Raw genomic sequence first — 17,653 nt, forward strand, 5'->3', positions numbered from 1 at the left:
TTGCAGGCAATCTCAACGCTGTGCGCTGTCATCAAGTCAAAGGGTGGCTACTTCGAAGAATCTCAAATATAAAATAGATTTTTGATTTGTTTTTGGTTACCACATGATTCCATACGTGTTATTTCATAGTTTTGACATCGTCACTGTTATTCTACAATGTAGAAAACGGTACAAATAAATACAAATCCCTGGAATGAGGAGGTGTGTCCAAACCTTTGACTTTTACTGTATCTCAGGATGTTGTGTATCCCTGGCAATAATCAGAACGCATGCAAACATAACAGATTTGAAAACATACAGCAGGTTGTCCAAAAAAGGGGTCTCTATGGGTTAAGTTGAGCATAGGAACTGGGGAAGCAAAGGGACACATTTATAGCACTTTGTACTTAAAAAAAAGGCCCTGGTGTAATCTCATATCCCAGCGATAATGCCTTGCGCCTGGGTAGAAAATCCTTTAATTGAGGCGTAGAGGGGGTTGAACCCAACTGAGGAAGGCATTTTTCATCATTTTAACTTGACTAATCACATAAATGCGAGGTGTCTTCAAAATACTACGCATACAGCGCATTCGGAAAGTATTCAGACCCCTTGACTTTTTCCACATTTTGTTACGCTACAGCCATATTCTAAAATGGATTACATAATTTTTCCCCTCATCAATCTTTACACAATACCCCATAATGACAAAGCAAAAACAGGTTTGTAGATATTTTAGCAAATGTATTACAAATAAAAAAATGAAATACCCTGTTTACATAAGTATTCAGACCCTTTGCTATGAAACTCGAAATTGAGCTCGGGTGCATCCTGTTTCCATTGATCATCCTTGAAATGTTTCTTGAATGGAGTTCACCTGTGGTCAATTCAATTAATTGGACATTATTTGGAAAGGCACACACCTGTCTATATAAGGTCGCACAGTTGACCGTGCATGTCAGAGGGAAAAACCAAGCCATGACGTTGAAGGAATTGTCCGTAGAGCTCCGAGATAGGATTGTGTCAAGGCACAGATCTTGGAAAGGGTACCAAACATTTCTTCAGCAATGAAGGTCCCCAAGAACACAGTGGCCTCCATCCTTCTTAAATGGAAGCACCAAGACTCTTTCTAGAGCTAGCCGCCCGGTCAAACTGAGCAAACGGGGGAGAAGGGCTTTGGTCAGGGAGGTGACAAAAACCCAATGGTCACTCTGACAGAGGTCCAGAATTTCTCTGGCACCCTCCCTAAGGTGAAGCATGATGGTGGCAACATCATGCTGTGTGGATGTTTTTCAACGGCAGGTTTTTGATGAAAACCTGCTTCAGACTGGGACGAATGTTCACCTTCCAACAGGACAACGACCCTAAGCACACAGCCAAGACAACGCAGGAGTGGCTTCGGAACAATTCTCTGAATGTCCTTGTGTGTCCCAGCCAGAACCCGGACTTGAACCCGATTGAACATCTCTCGAGAGACCTGAAAATAGCTGTGCAGCGATGCTCCCCATCCAACTTGACAGAGCTTGAGAGGATCTGCAGAGCAGAATGGGAGAAATTCCCCAAACGCAGGTGTGCCAAGCTTGTAGTATCATACCCAAGAAGACTCGAGGCTGTAATCACTGCCAAAGGTGATTCAACAAAGTACTGTTTAAAGGATCTGAATACTTATGTAAATACAATATTTCCATTTCTGTAATTGTTTTTATCTATAAAAACCTGTTTTTACTTTGTTATTATGGGGTATATTGTGTAGATTGATGAGGGGAAAAAAACAATTGAATCCATGTTAGAATAAGGCTGTAACGTAACAAAATGTGGAAAAAGCAAAGGGGTCTGAATACTTTCAGAATGCACTATATTATGCTTAAAATATACTAAATGGAATCTTAATTTGTATGGGGTAAATTCATTAGCCATTACCACAACTTGCCCCTGGCCAAATTGCACAATTTACCCCGACGCATCAATTTTGACTATATTAGCCCACAACAACTACAAGGATTCACTTTCATGTTAGGTTTAGGACCTCATATTTTAGCTTAGAGCCCAACTGATGTATAAAATGTCTTAGCTATCTACTTTGGTTTAGATACAAGCATCATGAAACCTATAACACAATACATTCATTTGACTTTGCAAAAATACATTTTTTTGAACCTATCTTAGTTAGTTAGCTCTTTTTCCATGTGGTTTCTTGATTCAGACTCCATGAAATGATGACCTCTTTCTAAACATTTGGTCACATGATTCATTTTGTGTATGGTTTCTTAGAAACAAGGGGTGGCTCTCCCCTTACCAGATTGTGAAGTTGTCAATTCCTGTGCGATTCAGGGGGAGAACCCACCTTTATAGGGAACAGGGATGACCACCATTTTAGCTCCCACCACAACGACATATTCCAGGGACAATGGTGCAGTCCAACTCAACCTGTGGAGATGGTATCCTGGAATATTTAGGCTACTGTGAAATGATGTGTTTACTTTACAGTAGCTGTATGTGAATAATGGAATCATGTGAATATTTTCTATTAATGGCCACGAAATGGACTAATAGGACAAAACTGGCCTTTGATTACTCTCACTTACTTTTCCTTTCTCCCTGTGGAGTACAAGGCCACAACCAACCCACACCACGTCTTTGCTAATGCATTTGATAAGATGTCAAAATGTGATGAAATGTTGCTGAGGGTGTATTTGACTTCTCTGACTGTGTACTGTACTTTGCCTTCTCTGGTTCAGCAATGGGAGGCCCACAATAACATTTGGAAAGCTGAAATGTCTTAAGCCAATAAGTATTCAACCCATGTATTATGGCAAGCCTAAATAGGTTCAGGAGTAAAAATTTGCTTAGTCGAGCAGTTCATTTCAAACACAGATTCAACCACAAAGACCAGAGGTTTTCCAGTGCCTCAGAAAGAAGGGCACCCATTGATCGATGGGTACATTTAAAAGAGATCAGACATTGAATATCTCTTTGAGCATGGCAAATAAAACACTGGAATGGTAGATTTGCAGTGGAAGAATGTGCAAAGTAGAAATATAAATAATGGGGTGTAAAGGAGCACAATAAATAAATACAGTAGGGGAAGCAGTAGTTGTTTGGGCGAAATTATAGATGGGCTATGTACAGGTGCAGTAATCTGTGAGCTGCTCTGACAGCTGGTGCTTAAAGCTAGTGAGGGAGTTAAGTGTTTCCAGTTTCAGAGATTTTTGTAGTTTGTTCCAGTCATTGGCAGCAGAGAACTAACAACCGCTTCATCCAAAATAGTTATTTTGTAAAGATCACAACCAAAGAATCTTAGTGACTGTTTAAGCAAGAAACAAAACATAATTTTAAGTGTATGAGAACCCCCAAAAGTTATTTTGTTAAGAAGTAATACAACTCTAAATCTAGGCTATGATGAAAAGGCGCAGATGGCGATGGCTTTCTTACTGCAGCAAAGAGTCGTGCACATCTCTGCGTGACGTCAGTGTGTCGTATACTGGAATGGGGTCTATTCAATAGGCTTGAGATTTTTATATATACAGTACCAGTCAAAAGTTTGGACACACCTACTCATTCCAGGGTTCTTCTTTATTTTTTACTATTTTCTACATTGTAGAATAATAGAGAAGACATAAAAAATTATGAAATAACACATATGGAACCATGCAGTAACCGTAAAAGTGTTAAACAAATCTAAATATATTTTATATTTGAGATTCTTCAAAGTAGCCACCCTTTGCCTTAATGACAGCTTTGCACACAATTGGCACTATCAAACTACTCTACTTGCACACTCATCTTCTGCACATTTATCATTCCAGTGTGTAGTTGCTATATTGTAATCATTTAGCCACTATGGCCTATTCATTGCCTTACCTCCCTTATCCTGCCTCATTTGCACACACTGTATATAGACTTTTTATATTGTATTATTGACTGTATGTTTGTTTATTCCATGTGTAACTCTGTGTTGTTGTTTGTGTCTCAATGCTTTGCTTTATCTTGGCCAGGTCGCAGTTGTAAATGTGAACTTGTTCTCAACTGGCCTACCTGGTTAAATAAAGGTTAAATAAATCAAATAAAAAAATGAAAAAACTCACTGGCAGTCTTCCAAGCACTGGTCAATGACACGCTTAGGGAGGGATAAGTTGAATCGGTTCATCTTTGTTTACCTCGATGACATCCTGATCTTCTCCAAGACCCTTCTGGAACACATCCTGCATGTCCGCCAAGTCCTGAGACGCCCCCTGCAGAGTCAACTATGCATCAAGATAGAGAAGTGAGAGTTCCATGTATCCCAAGTTTCTTTCCTGGGCCACATTTTCTCTACCGCCGGCATCCAAATGAACCCTGTAAAAGTGAGTGCGGTCACCGACTGGCCCTGTTCCGCCTCACTCAAATAAGTCCAGCAGTTCCTTGGGTTTGCCAATTTTTACACACGTTTATACACAACTTTGGTGCGGTGGAAACGCCTCTCACGGCCCTAACCCGCAAGTCCCAGAACCAATTTTGCTGGACCTCAGAGGCTGACGGTGCTTTCAGGGAGCTCAATGGACCTTTCACCTCCGGAACCATCCTTGTCCATTCTGATCCTACCCATCCCATCGTGGTAGAGGTAGACGCCTCGGACACCGGAGCAAGGGCAGTCCTTTCACAGCGGAACGAGGGAGACAAAAAACTGCACCCATGTGCCTTTCTCTGCAAGCGATTCTTGCCAGCAGAACACAACTATGCTGTAGGTAACCGGGAGCGCTTGGCAGTTAAGTTGGCCCTTGAGTGGTGGAGACACTGTTTGGAAGGGGTACCTCATCCTTTCGTAATCTGGACGGACCAGAATAACTTGGTCTCCATTCAAGAAGCCAATAGGATGAACTCTCGCCAGGCTAGGTGGGCTCTGTTCTTTAACAGGTTCAACTTCACATTAGCCTATTGCCCGGGATCCAAGAAGCAGAACACAGACGCCCTGTCCCGCCAACATGGTGTTTCTAACGAGGAGAGGAACTCATCCCATCATCCCTAGCTCCCGCATTGTGGCCCCCATGATATGGAGTATTGAGACAATGGTCCGACAAGCCCAGACTGGAGAATCTGACCCCGGCGGGGGTCCCACTAATAGACTTCATGCTCCGTGAACAGCCTGTTCCAAAGTACTACAATGGGGACACACCTCGAAATTAACTGGGCATCCAGGGGTTAATCGAACACAATGGAAGTTCCTGAGGGGGAGATTCTGGTGGCCCAACATAATTGAGGATGTGAGATCCTTCGCTACGGTCTGCTCCACCTGTGCCCAAAGCAAGTCATTCACGACAGCGACCAGCTGGGTTGCTCCAACCTCTGCCCATCCTCAACTGGCCCTGGTCCCACCTGTCCGTAGACTTTATCACAGGGTTTTCCCCCATCCCAAGGGCTTACCAGTATCCTGGTGGTCGTCGATCGTCTTTCCCAAGTTGCCCTCAGCTAAGGAGACCCCTGATCTCATGATTACCTTTCAACTACACAGACTTCCCCAGGACATTGTCTCGGATCGTGGGCCCCAGTTCGTTGCACGGTATTAGAAAGCCTTCTGCTCCTGTCATGTTTTGTCATATATTGTCTTGTCATTGTGCTTTCCCTTCTGTTCGTTTCCCCCTGCTGGTCTTATTAGGTTCGTTCCCTTTTTCTATCCCTCTCTCTCCCCCTCCCTCTCTCTCCTCTCTCTATCGTTCCGTTCCTGCTCCCAGCTGTTCCTCATTCTCCTAACTCACTCATTTAGTCTTTTCACACCTGTCCCCTATTTTGTCCTCTGATTAGAGTCCCTATTTCTCCCCTTGTTTTCCGCTTCTGTCCTTGTCGGATCCTTGTATGATGTTCGCTGTGCTGTGTCCTTGTCTCGCCCTGTCGTGTCTTGTCTCCTTCAGATGCTGCATGTGAGCAGGTGTCTTAGTCTGCTACGGTCGGTGCCTTCCCGAAGCAACCTGCAGTCAATGGTCGAGTCTCCAGTCTGTCCTCGTTACTACGAGTGGATTTAAGTTTTTTCCTGTTTTGTTTTCGTCTTGAGTTTTCCAGGATTATTACTTTTGCCTTTTACTGGAATAAAGACTCTGTTTTCGCTAAGTCGCTTTTGGGTCCTCATTCACCTGCATAACAGCTCCCTGTTGGGGGAGCTCCCTGTCGATGAGTCTCTCCTCGGGATCCACCAACAGTCGAATGGGCAAATGGAGCGGGCCAACCAGGAGCTGGAGAAGTTCTTTCACTGTTTCGTCTCCACCCAGGCCAGCAACTGGAGCAAGTTCCTCATCTGGGCAGAGTGTGCTCACAACACACTGCCGAACTCGTCCACTGGACTGTCGCCGTTCGAGTGTCAGTACGGGTTCGCTCCATGTCTCCCATCTCAAGCTGGTAAGGACCTTTAATACTCTGCATTTGCACACACTGTATACAGATATTCTGTTGTGCTATTGACTGCCCGTTTGTTTATCCCATGTGTAACACTGTTTTGTTGTTTTTGTCGCACTGCTTTGCTTTATCTTGGCCAGGTCGCAGTTGTTAATGAGAATTTGTTCCCAACTGGCCTACCTTGTTAAATAAAATGTGAAATAAAAAATAAATCATTCATTGGTACAGAAGTTTCTGTACAGAAATTCCTGTACAGAAGATCCTGTGCCATTGAAATTGGAAACCAATACTGCTGAGAGCAACAGCAGTTTCAAGTCAATTATGGTTATGTAAATGAACACTAGAGGACAGTATTGTTAATGCAAATGAATATTTCATAAAGGGGGTCAAACGGATGTTTCTTCAGGCTTATTATGTGCACATTTCACTGTATGTTCCCTAGACACACACACACAGCACACTGTGTAATGCTGAACAGAAATGTGCTAAAGTTGTCAGTGCTTAAGCAATGCAGAGAATACCTCAGTGTTGGGAAGTAGTCAACTACATGTAACTGAACTAGTCATTTAACTACACTTTGCAATAGCTAGGTGGTAGTTGAACTAAATTCAAATATTGGTAGTGTATATTACTTGATGTAGTGGTGTAGCTATCTACTGAAACTACACACAATTTTGGGGGGCATTTTTTAAATTTATGGGTGAAGCAGCATCAGACCTGCCTAATTCTTACTTGAAAAACTTTTGTGCGTGCCTAAAATAAACATTTTGTGTTTAATAGGCTAAATTACACATTTTGTTAACATCTGATTCCAGAGTGATCCGTTTTTGCATTTTAGATTTACATAGATATGAAAATTCTTCACAAAGTAGTTTGGATGTAGTCAACTACTTTTTGAAAGTAACTCTCGTTAAGTAAACAATATTTTTTATTTAGTATAGCTTAACTTCTTCCAGTGTGAAGTAATTGGTTGTTTAGTAAACTATACTTTGAGTAGCTTCCCCAACACTGTACCACAGGTTGGTGGCACATTAATTGGGGAGGACGGGCTCGTTGTAATGGCTGAAGCAGAATGGTATCAAATACATGGTTTGATGCCATTTTCATTCACCCCGTTCCAGCCATTCTCCCCTCAGCAGCCTCCACTGCTACCTAATACGTTCTCAGAGAACCAGTTGACACCAAGACACTGATTAATGTACACACACAAGCTCTTTGTCAGTCAAATGTATTTTATAAATCCCCTTTTACATCAGCAGTTGTCACAGGATTGACAGATACCCAGCCTAAAACCCCATAAAGAGCAGAAACATTGACACGCTCTTTGTCCCTTTTGTGTGCAAGCAGCAAGTCAGCAAGTTATTCATATCTTAGGGTCTTTTAATCATCTCCCTCTCTCGCCATCTGCCAGCAACCTGGTCTCAGAGCATTTCGTATAATTATGTATTTGAAATAGAGACTCTATTTAGTGTATGTTACATTTGGTATGGTAAGTATCACCCATTTCATATGATAGGTTACAAATTACAATTCATATGGTTACGAATTTGCATAATGTACAATACGAATTTGAAAAACGTACCATATTACAAATATATCATAGTTAGGTGGCTGTTAGCTAGCTCACTAACATTAGCTAGTTTGGGAGTTAGGTTAAAAGGTAATGGTTAGGTGAAGGGTTAGCTAACATAAGTAGTTGCAAAGTAGCTAAAAAGTACTAAGCAGTTGAAAAGTTAAAATGCCAAAGTTTTGTCTGTGATGAGATTCAAACTCACAACCTTCATCTTGCTAGAAGTTCAAGTTATCCGTCCTACCCATCCACCCTTTTGTTTTTGCCTTAAGTAACCATCTGGCTTACGTAACCATTCCAAACGTAACATATACTAAAAGGAGTGCCTCAGATTTACATAAATACAAAATGCTCTGAGATCAGATTGCCATCTGTAAATTAGTTTCTCAATTGCTTAAACCCAATTCCTGGAACAACTCACCATTTTCTCAAATCTTCACACCAATTTTTTTTAAACTCAAGCCCAACGGTACAAACCTCTAACTTCTGGGTCCCAATTCAAACTTTGCCCTCAAACAGTCAAAAACACAGACTATATGACTGTTACACACTGGAGGGAGTCAGTCAAAACACTGCTACAAAAATGTTTAGAAAAGGTAGAGAAATAATTTGGAACTTTGTAAAATCACAGCACTGACTATCCAGATACCCTTTCAGGAACATCCTGGCAAGAGAAATTCAAAACAGTACTGTAATAAATACCTCTTAACTTAGTGGATAAGGGAATGAAGTATATGCTGTTTTGGTGAAGAAACTTACCTTTGAAATGTCACACTGACAAAACATGTGGGGAAAAAATGTCCCTTGTGTGCCTTAGAAAACCCTGGATAGACTCTACAGACACATCACCACAGGCGTCCACCATTGCCTCCAGGAGGTGCTGCTGTGCGTAGGGGTTGCTGTCATACACTCTCCCCCGCCATGCTGAGAAAAATTCCTCAATCAGATTCAGAAATGGGGAATATGCTGGCAAAAAAAGAATGGGGAAACCTGGAGAGGTCATTGAACCAGGCGCGAACCAGAGCAGCCCGATGGAAACTCATGTTATCCCAAATGACAACATATTGGGCTTGCTCTGGTTCCCCTTCCTGTTGAAGAAGGTTATCTTGCAGGTGATCTAGAAATTGAAGGAGTTGTGCCGTGTTGTATGGACACACTTTGACATGGCGGTGGAGGACGCCATGATTGCTGCACATAGGGTGACATTGCCTCCCCTCTGGCCAGGAACTTGTATGATCGCACGGTGACCAATTATGTTGCGCCCCCTTTTATTAGGTTGAACCCTGCATCGTCGATGAAGATGTACTCCTGTGAGTCAGCCATGGCATCCAGCTCAAAGATTCTGAGGTACAAAAAAACACATTTTTACTGTACTACAAACACAGTACTGGAATGAAAGATTGTGTACTGCAGTTACTGTAACACATTACTATATGGTACTGTACTGATATGCTGGAGAGATGGGCCATACTCTACATACTGTCAAAATGCAGTATAGCAATTACCTGCACATATTGAAATCATTGCTCCTTAACTTTGAATTCCTTTCAAAAGGCACAGCTGCTTTGTCTCTTTGTGGTTCTTCTGAACAATCCGGTCAATGGTGGAAACGCTGATGCTGTCAATTCCTTGGAAGACTACCTGGTCTTCAACTATTAAGGTTTGAATTTCCCTCAAACAGATGGCATTATTGGCTATCACGATACTCATCAGGGCAGTCTCCTGCTGAGCTGTGAGAAGTCTCCGCCTACCTCTAATAGATTGCCGGCTCAGCTCTGCAAAAATTTAATTTGACCATTACTGACCAATGTTCATCCATTACCGTGGTAAAAACTACATGGAAAACAAGTGGAGATTCAGTCTATATGCACTACAACATTACATGTAGCACAGTAACAAGGCAAAATACCCGTTTCCCCTTCTGAAAGTACGGACAATGGATGCAACCCTGTAAAGGCTTAGGTTGAAAGTGAGAATTTGTTCTTAACCGACTTGCCTAGTTAAAGAAAAAGAAAAAAAGTTGGGTTGCACAAGCTGTCCAGTTTCTCTCATAGTCCTCCCGTGTATGAGCACATGATGAACTAGGGTGGCACGAATGTCACCAGCGATTACTTGTCTTTGTCGTCCTCTTCCGCTCTGTTGTCTTGCAACTTCGGCGTCGTGAGGATCCATTGCTCCAAAGCACATGCCTCTAGGCCCTATTTATTGATCCTGCCATTCTGATTGGTGTGTTAACAATTTTGAGGTTTTAGTGTTTGCACCTGGAGAAAGGTGTGCTCTTTGAGTTCAGGTTGTGAGGACTTGAGTTAATTTTATTGAGAGCATGTGTTTGCTGAATTAATGTATAATGCAATGATTGATTTATTTGGCCACTTGGGTAAGGTTTTGCAGAAAGAGTTTTGAATATTGAAACATGTGTCGGAAACAGGTGAATAGTGTTTACGGTTATGGGAAATGTGTGTGTGTTTTGGGGAATGACGTAAGGGTATGGGTTTTTGTGCTCCAATAACCAGTTTTTGTGTTTAGCAATCAAGGAAAACTGTAAATTCAGCCACATCACTGCTTTCTACAATGAGCAACACTTTAGCACGACCCATAAGAAGGCTTTTAGTGCCAAGCCTCTCTCGAGGACCTGCCTGGTCAACCCACATTAGCCATGTGCATTTACTCTACACTGAGTAAACAAAACATTAGCAAAACCTTCTCCTTCCATAACGTAGACTGACCAGGCGAAAGCAATGATCCATTATTGATTTCACTTGTTAAATCCACTTCAAATCAGTTTAGAAGAAGGGGAGGAGACAGGTTAAAGAAGTATTTTAAAGCCTTGAGACAATTGAGACATGGATTGTGTTTGTATGCCATTCAGAGGGTGAATGTGACAGACAAAATATTTAAGTCCCTTTGAACGGGTATGGTAGTACGTGCCAGGCGCACCGGTTTAAGTGTGTCAAGGGCATCCAGCCAACTTGACACAATTTTGGGAAGCATTGGAGTCAACAGGGGCCAGCATCCCTGTGGAACGCTTTCGACACCTTGTGGCGTTCATGACCTGACAAACTGAGGCTGTTCTGAGGACAAAAGGGGGTGTAACTCAATATTATGAAAGTGTTCCTAATGGTTTGTACACTCAGTTTATATCATCTTGTGACATTTTGGGGATTTGAAAGGAAAAAAACACTGGCACAAAACTTTTTTTTTTTAAGGCCTACTCCTCTTGAAATGCATGCTTTTATTCAATGCTTTGTTTGTTTATTGAGCAAATGCCCTGGTGTTATGGAGCAACTGCTTGCCTCTATTAGCTAAACTTGTACACTTGACTGCCTACACACGATCAATATGTAAATAAAAGCCCATGCGGCACAATTTGGAAACCTGGTCCCAAATCGGTCATACCATTCACGTCTTAGGCATGACAATGATCATAGGAGTTGGCTATACACCTTATTTAGATCTGGGACCAGGCTAAGCTTCGGTGTGTTGGCTGTCACATCACCTCCAGTGACTTGCATGCCTAGAGAGGAACCGTGCAAGAAGCCTGATAATCGCACTGACATAATAAGATAAAAACCTTGACCCAGAAGTTTGCGGACCTTGCACGTCGAGTGTGAAGTATCGAAGCAGTTAGGAAGTTTAAACACAAACCAGGGCCTCTGGATAATGTAGAGCAATGCTACACACTTTTGCATTGGTAAGCTTACTCACCTTCCTACTTTGTTTACAATGGAAACTTTGGCTGTTGATAAGGGTAACTGCCTTTTGAAAAACATTAGTTGGCGATTTTAGCATGCATATCTTTGTGTGTGTGGGTGGAGTGGGATGCATGCCACCAAAGCCACTAAAACACATTAATTGCACTATAACAGTGCTGTCCCAACGGCATAAAGCTGTCCCAACGGCAGTCCCAACACCTTACCACTGTTACACCTGGCTATCAGCGAAGCCTTGTCTGGCAGAAAAACAGTTCATTCAGCCTAATTTACTCCCTTTTAAAATAACATAGCTGATATTGTTGACTTGCTCAAACAAATGTGGTTTCTACTGACAATTGAGATGTACAAACTATGGCATAAGGTTACGACAAGCGGATAAGAGGCAATCCGTAATTTAGTTTAAGACATTAATGAGCGAGCTAGGACGGATGTAGTCAATATAAATATTTGTTCAGCAATTTTGAAATGTACAAAGACAGAATACCGAACAAAATAGACAAAATTGTTACGGTGAACACATGAGCTACTAACAGCATACCACAGAACATACACTTAGTATTCATTTATTAGCTACAGTATACATACAGTTGAAGACAGAAGTTTACATACACCTTACACGGAACCCAAACCGGCTGCGTGCGTGCGACATCGTGCATACATTTATTTTGTCCCCCTACATCAAACGCGATCACGACAAGCAGGTTAAAATATCAAAACAAACTCTGAACCAATGACATTCATTTGGGGGACAGGTCGTAAAGCATTAAACATGTATGGCAATTTAGCTAGTTAAGCTTGCACTTGCTAGCTCATTTGTCCTATTTAGCTAGCTTGCGGTTGTTAGCTAATTTGTTATGGGATATAAACATTATGTTGTTATTTTACCTGAAATGCACAAGGTCCTCTACTCCGACAATTAATCCACACATAAAACGGTCAACCGAATCGTTTCAAGTCATCTCCTTCTCCTTCCAGGCTTTTTCATCTTTGAACTTATATGGTGATTAGCATCTACACTTTCATAGTATTACCACGACAACCGGCAACAGTTTGTCTTTCAATCACCCATGTGGGTATAACCAATGAGGAGATGGCACGTGGGTACCTGCTTCTATAAACCAATGAGGAGATGGGAGAGGCAGGACTTGCAGCGTGATCTGCGACAGAAAGGGTTATGACTTCTATTTTAGCCCTTGGCAACGCAGATGCTCGTTGGCACAATAATTGAATAACATGGATTTCTAAATGTATTTTGCAACGCTCGCGCACGCGACGTGTCCGGTCTGGTCAGCATGTTAGCCAAATACATTTAAACTCAGTTTTTCACAATTCCTGACATTTAATCCTAGTAAAAATCCCCTGTTTTAGGTCAGTTAGGATTACCACTTTATTTTAAGAATGTGAAATGTCAGAATAATATTAGAGAGAATAATTTATTTCAGCTTTTATTTCTTTCATCACATTCCCAGTGGGTCAGAAGTTTACATACACTCAAGTAGTATTTGGTAAAATTCCAATTAAATTGTTTAACTTGGGTCAAATGTTTTGGATAGCCTTCAACAAGCTTCCCACAATAAGCTGGGGGAATTTTGGCCCATTCCTCCTTACAAAGCTGGTGTAACTGAGTCAGGTTTTGTAGGCCTCCTTGCTAGCACACACTTCTTCAGTTCTGACTACAAATGTTCTATAGGATTGAGGTCAGGGCTTTGTGATGACTTTGTTGTCCTTAAGCCATTTTGCCACAACTTTGAAAGTATGCTTGGGGTCATTGCCCATTTGGAAGACCCATTTGCGACCAAGCTTTAATTTCCTCACTGATGTCTTGAGATGTTGCTTCAATATATCCACATAATTGTCCTTGCTCATGATGCCATCTATTTTGTAAAGTGCACCAGACCCTCCTGCAGCAAAGTGCTTTACGGTTGGGATGGTGTTCTTCAGCTTGCAAGCATCCCCCCTTTCCCTCCAAACATAACAATGGACATTATGGCCAAACAGTTCTATTTTTCTTTCATCAGACCAGAGGATATTTCTCCAAAAAGTACGATATTTGCCCCCATGTGCAGTTGCAAACCGTAGTCTGGCTTTTTAATGGAGATTTTGAAGCAGTGGTTTCTTCCATGCTGAGCGGCCTTTCATGTTATGTCGATATAGGACTTGTTTTACTGTGGATATAGATACTTTTGTACCTGTTTCCTCCAGCATCTTCACAAGGTCCTTTGCCGTTATTCTGGGATTGATTTGAACTTTTCACACCTAAGTACGTTCATCTCTAGGAGACAGAACGCATCTCCTTCCTGAGCGGTATGATGGCTGTGTGGTCCAATGGTGTTTACACTTGCATACTGTTGTTTGTACAGATGAACATGGTACCTTCAGGCGTTTAGAAATTGCTCCCAATGATGTACCAAACTTGTGGAGGTCTACAATTTTTTTTGAGGTCTTGGCTGATTTCTTTTGATTTTCCCATGATGTCAAGCAAAGAGGCACCGAGTTTGAAGGTAGGCCTTGAAATACGTCCACAGGTACACCTCCAATTGACTCAAATTATGTCAATTAGCCTATCAGAAGCTTCTAAAGCTATGACATTTTCTGGAATTTTCCAAGCTGTTTAAAGGCACAGTCAACTTAGTGTATGTAAACTTCTGACCCACTGGAATTGTGATACAGTGAATTAATTATACGTGAAATAATCTGTCTGTAAACAATTGTTGGAAAAATAACTTATTATTACAAACAAGAAACTGTATATCTCCCTGGCATATTACATTATTTATGCAGCAGCATACAAAACATTTTTTTGCCTCACCTTGTTGTGCTGTGCTCACTTGAACAGGAAGGTGGCACGGCGGTCCTTCGTGGGCAAATTTTGTCATCAAACTTTGTCATCAAAGTCTGTCTTTCTCTGGATGTATGGTGCTTTCAAGACAACTTGGAACTCGAAAAAAAAGTTGAATCATGATGACGTCAGTGATCTTCAGGTCGTAGCTGTTGAAAGTAGCCCGAGTTCCCAATGTACAATTCCAAGTTGGATGAAAGTTAAAAAACGTTTTCCCAGTCGTAGCTGGTTTTTCTCGAGTTCCCAGTTGCCTTGCACTCACTATACTCACTACTCACCGTCAGATTTTGCAGTTCCGAGTTAACAGTTCTTTTGAGCACGGTACAAATCATGCTTCATTGACAGCATGGCCAATGTTGAATGTTTATCATTTTAAACTTGGAAAAGAGTCAACTAAGATTATACTTGGGACCACAGCCACTCCACCGAATAGCGGGCTAATGATTGCTATGCAATGCTTGCAGTTAGCCACTGATTTCTTCCAAACCACTCATTGTTGAATTTGCAATTTCCAACTTGTTATGTAAAGTTTATGTCCAATGGCCTATAAGCACCGATACGTGTTATCAACAATATATTTTTTGTTTACATTGTTTGCAAACTGATATGTGACACGTACAAATGTCAAAATAACTCGCAAAACAGGCAACCCCCCCCCCAAAAAAAAATGTGATTAGGTTAAAAATGTGGGGCTCAAAACTGGTGTCGCCACTGAAAACATTGTAAGACTTGTCATGAGCATGTATGACACCCTTATACCTATATTATACCTGTACTAACGAGGTTAGTTTCGGTTAGTGTCTGTTTGGCCAATGACAGGTTTAGTTTTAGGATTTGCTCCCTTTTTTTAACGAGTGATTAACTATGGCCTGTGTTAAAAAAAAATAGGATAATGATGAAACAGCAACATAACCTTAAAACCAAGATGCTAATTGTCATGTTTTGGGAGCTGCTTTGTTTAGCAAAACAGTGAGTTTGCGGGTAGACGTAAATATTTGAAACCTGATTTCACCCACCTGAAAGGGCAATGACCCAGATATAGATATAAACTATATTAGATATTAGATATAAACTATATTAGGTTACCCAGGGCCAGCCCTAGCCTTTTAGTGGCCCCCATGTTATGCAGGTGAATGAGGACCCAAAAGCGACTTGGCGAAAACAGAGTTTTTAATCCAGTAAAGATACTTTACAAAACAAAAGGCATAATACTACTCGTAAGGACGAGAACAGACTGGAGACTTGATCAAGAACTGCAGGTTGCCTCGGGAAGGCACTTGAACCTAGCAGACTCAGACACCTGCTCACCACGCAGCATCTGAGGGAAACACGACACGACAGGGCAATACATAGACACAGCACGGTGAATATAGACAAGGATCCGACAGGGCAGGAACGGAAAACAAGGAGAGAAATAGGGACTCTAATCAGGGAAAAGGATCGGGAACAGGTGTGGGAAGACTAAATGATGATTAGGGGAATAGGAACAGCTGGGAGCAGGAACGGAACGATAGAGAGAAGAGAGAGCAAGAGAGTGAGAGAGGGAGGGGGAGAGAGAGGGATAGAAAGAGGGAAAGAACCTAATAAGACCAGCAGAGGGAAACGAATAGAAGGGGAAGCACAGGGACAAGACATGATAATCAATGACAAAACATGACACCCCATTTTGATGACAGAGAACGTTTTTTTGTTTTACAGCTAATTTCCTGCAATCCTATGCATTTAGCGATGGGTTGGGGAGCAATTCTTGCCGTTTTCAAGCACATTTCCTGCAATACTACACATTTTATCAAGACATGCCATTTGAATTATATCTGAGTGAGATTGACCAACAAAATCAATAGGGGGCACCTTGGAGGTCAGGGCCCTGGGCACCCTAAGTGACTGTTTATGTCGTTTTAGGGGCAATCACGTGTTGGCCACGCCCCTTGGTTGGAGACTCCACCTACTGTTTGGTGGACACAGGACCTGCCGTAATCCTTGGTTACCCATTGTCGCTCATTGCAAAACTGAGGGGAAAGTATCTTGCTATTTCAACTACTTGAACTATTTATTGAAATGATTCATACATTATATTAATCAAAAAATGTCCAGAAACTATTCGTCCAGCCATCCTGCCGAAGAGCAGGGTAAAATCTTTTCGTTTTTACGAATATTGTGGGGCTTTCCTACTGCCCCATCAGATTCACCCTGACGAACGACCCCAACAAGTCTGGCAAGATCATAAAAACGTTTTCTCCCCAATTTCGATCTTGTCTTGCCGCTGCAACTCCCCAACAGGCTCGGGATACAAAAGTCAAGTCATGCATCCTCCGAAACATGACCTACCCAAACCACGCTTCTTAACACCGGCCGCTTAACCCGGGAAGCCATCCGCCCCAATGTGTCAGAGGAAACACTGTTTAACTGACAAGCGATGTCAGCCTGCAGGCACCTGGCCCGCCACAAGGAGTCACTAGAGCGCGATGAGCCAAGTAAAGCCCCCCTGGCCAAACCCTCCCTTAAACCAGAGAAAGCTGGGCCAATTGTGTGCCGCCCTATGGGACTCCAGATCACGGCCGGTTGTGATTCGGCACCCAGGATCAAACCTGGGTCTGTAGTGTCTGACCCATATTCCAAGATCTGAGGCTGTAATAATAGCCTTCTCTCCATTTTTTTTACCTACACTAAATTGCAGTTCAAAACTTCAGCTTATTCGACACCTGTCAGTCCTACTTTATATCAAATACAATAGTCAAAAGTATTATAGCAATGTACTATATAAAAACGACTACATTTCCAGTCCTGGCATTAGGATAGAGGGGTGATAACATTAGACTTACTGGCATCACCTTCCTGCCCAGTGCCTGCCTACCTCTTCTCCTAAAAAACATAATCTGATGTCTCCATGAGTTGTGCATTCAGTACATTTTTCTAATGTATTTTGCCCTTTATCTTACAAGGCACTGCACATAATATGAACAATTACCATTCCTTGGAAGCCCAATAACTTATTTGAAAATGGATGGGTACAAGTGGATGGGTACAAGTGATTTATCATCACAAACCTGGGGTGTCCGACTGCACCCTCATGAATGCTCAAGTCAAACCATTGTAGAGGGTGAGGGAGGAATCACATCAGACATGGGTGTCTGTACACAGAATCCTGGAGGTCAAGTGTCCTTTGGGCACAAGACAACAGCACTCTGGACG

The sequence above is a fragment of the Oncorhynchus gorbuscha genome, linkage group LG15 (genome assembly GCF_021184085.1).
Source record: "Oncorhynchus gorbuscha isolate QuinsamMale2020 ecotype Even-year linkage group LG15, OgorEven_v1.0, whole genome shotgun sequence".
Lineage (NCBI taxonomy): Eukaryota > Metazoa > Chordata > Actinopteri > Salmoniformes > Salmonidae > Oncorhynchus > Oncorhynchus gorbuscha.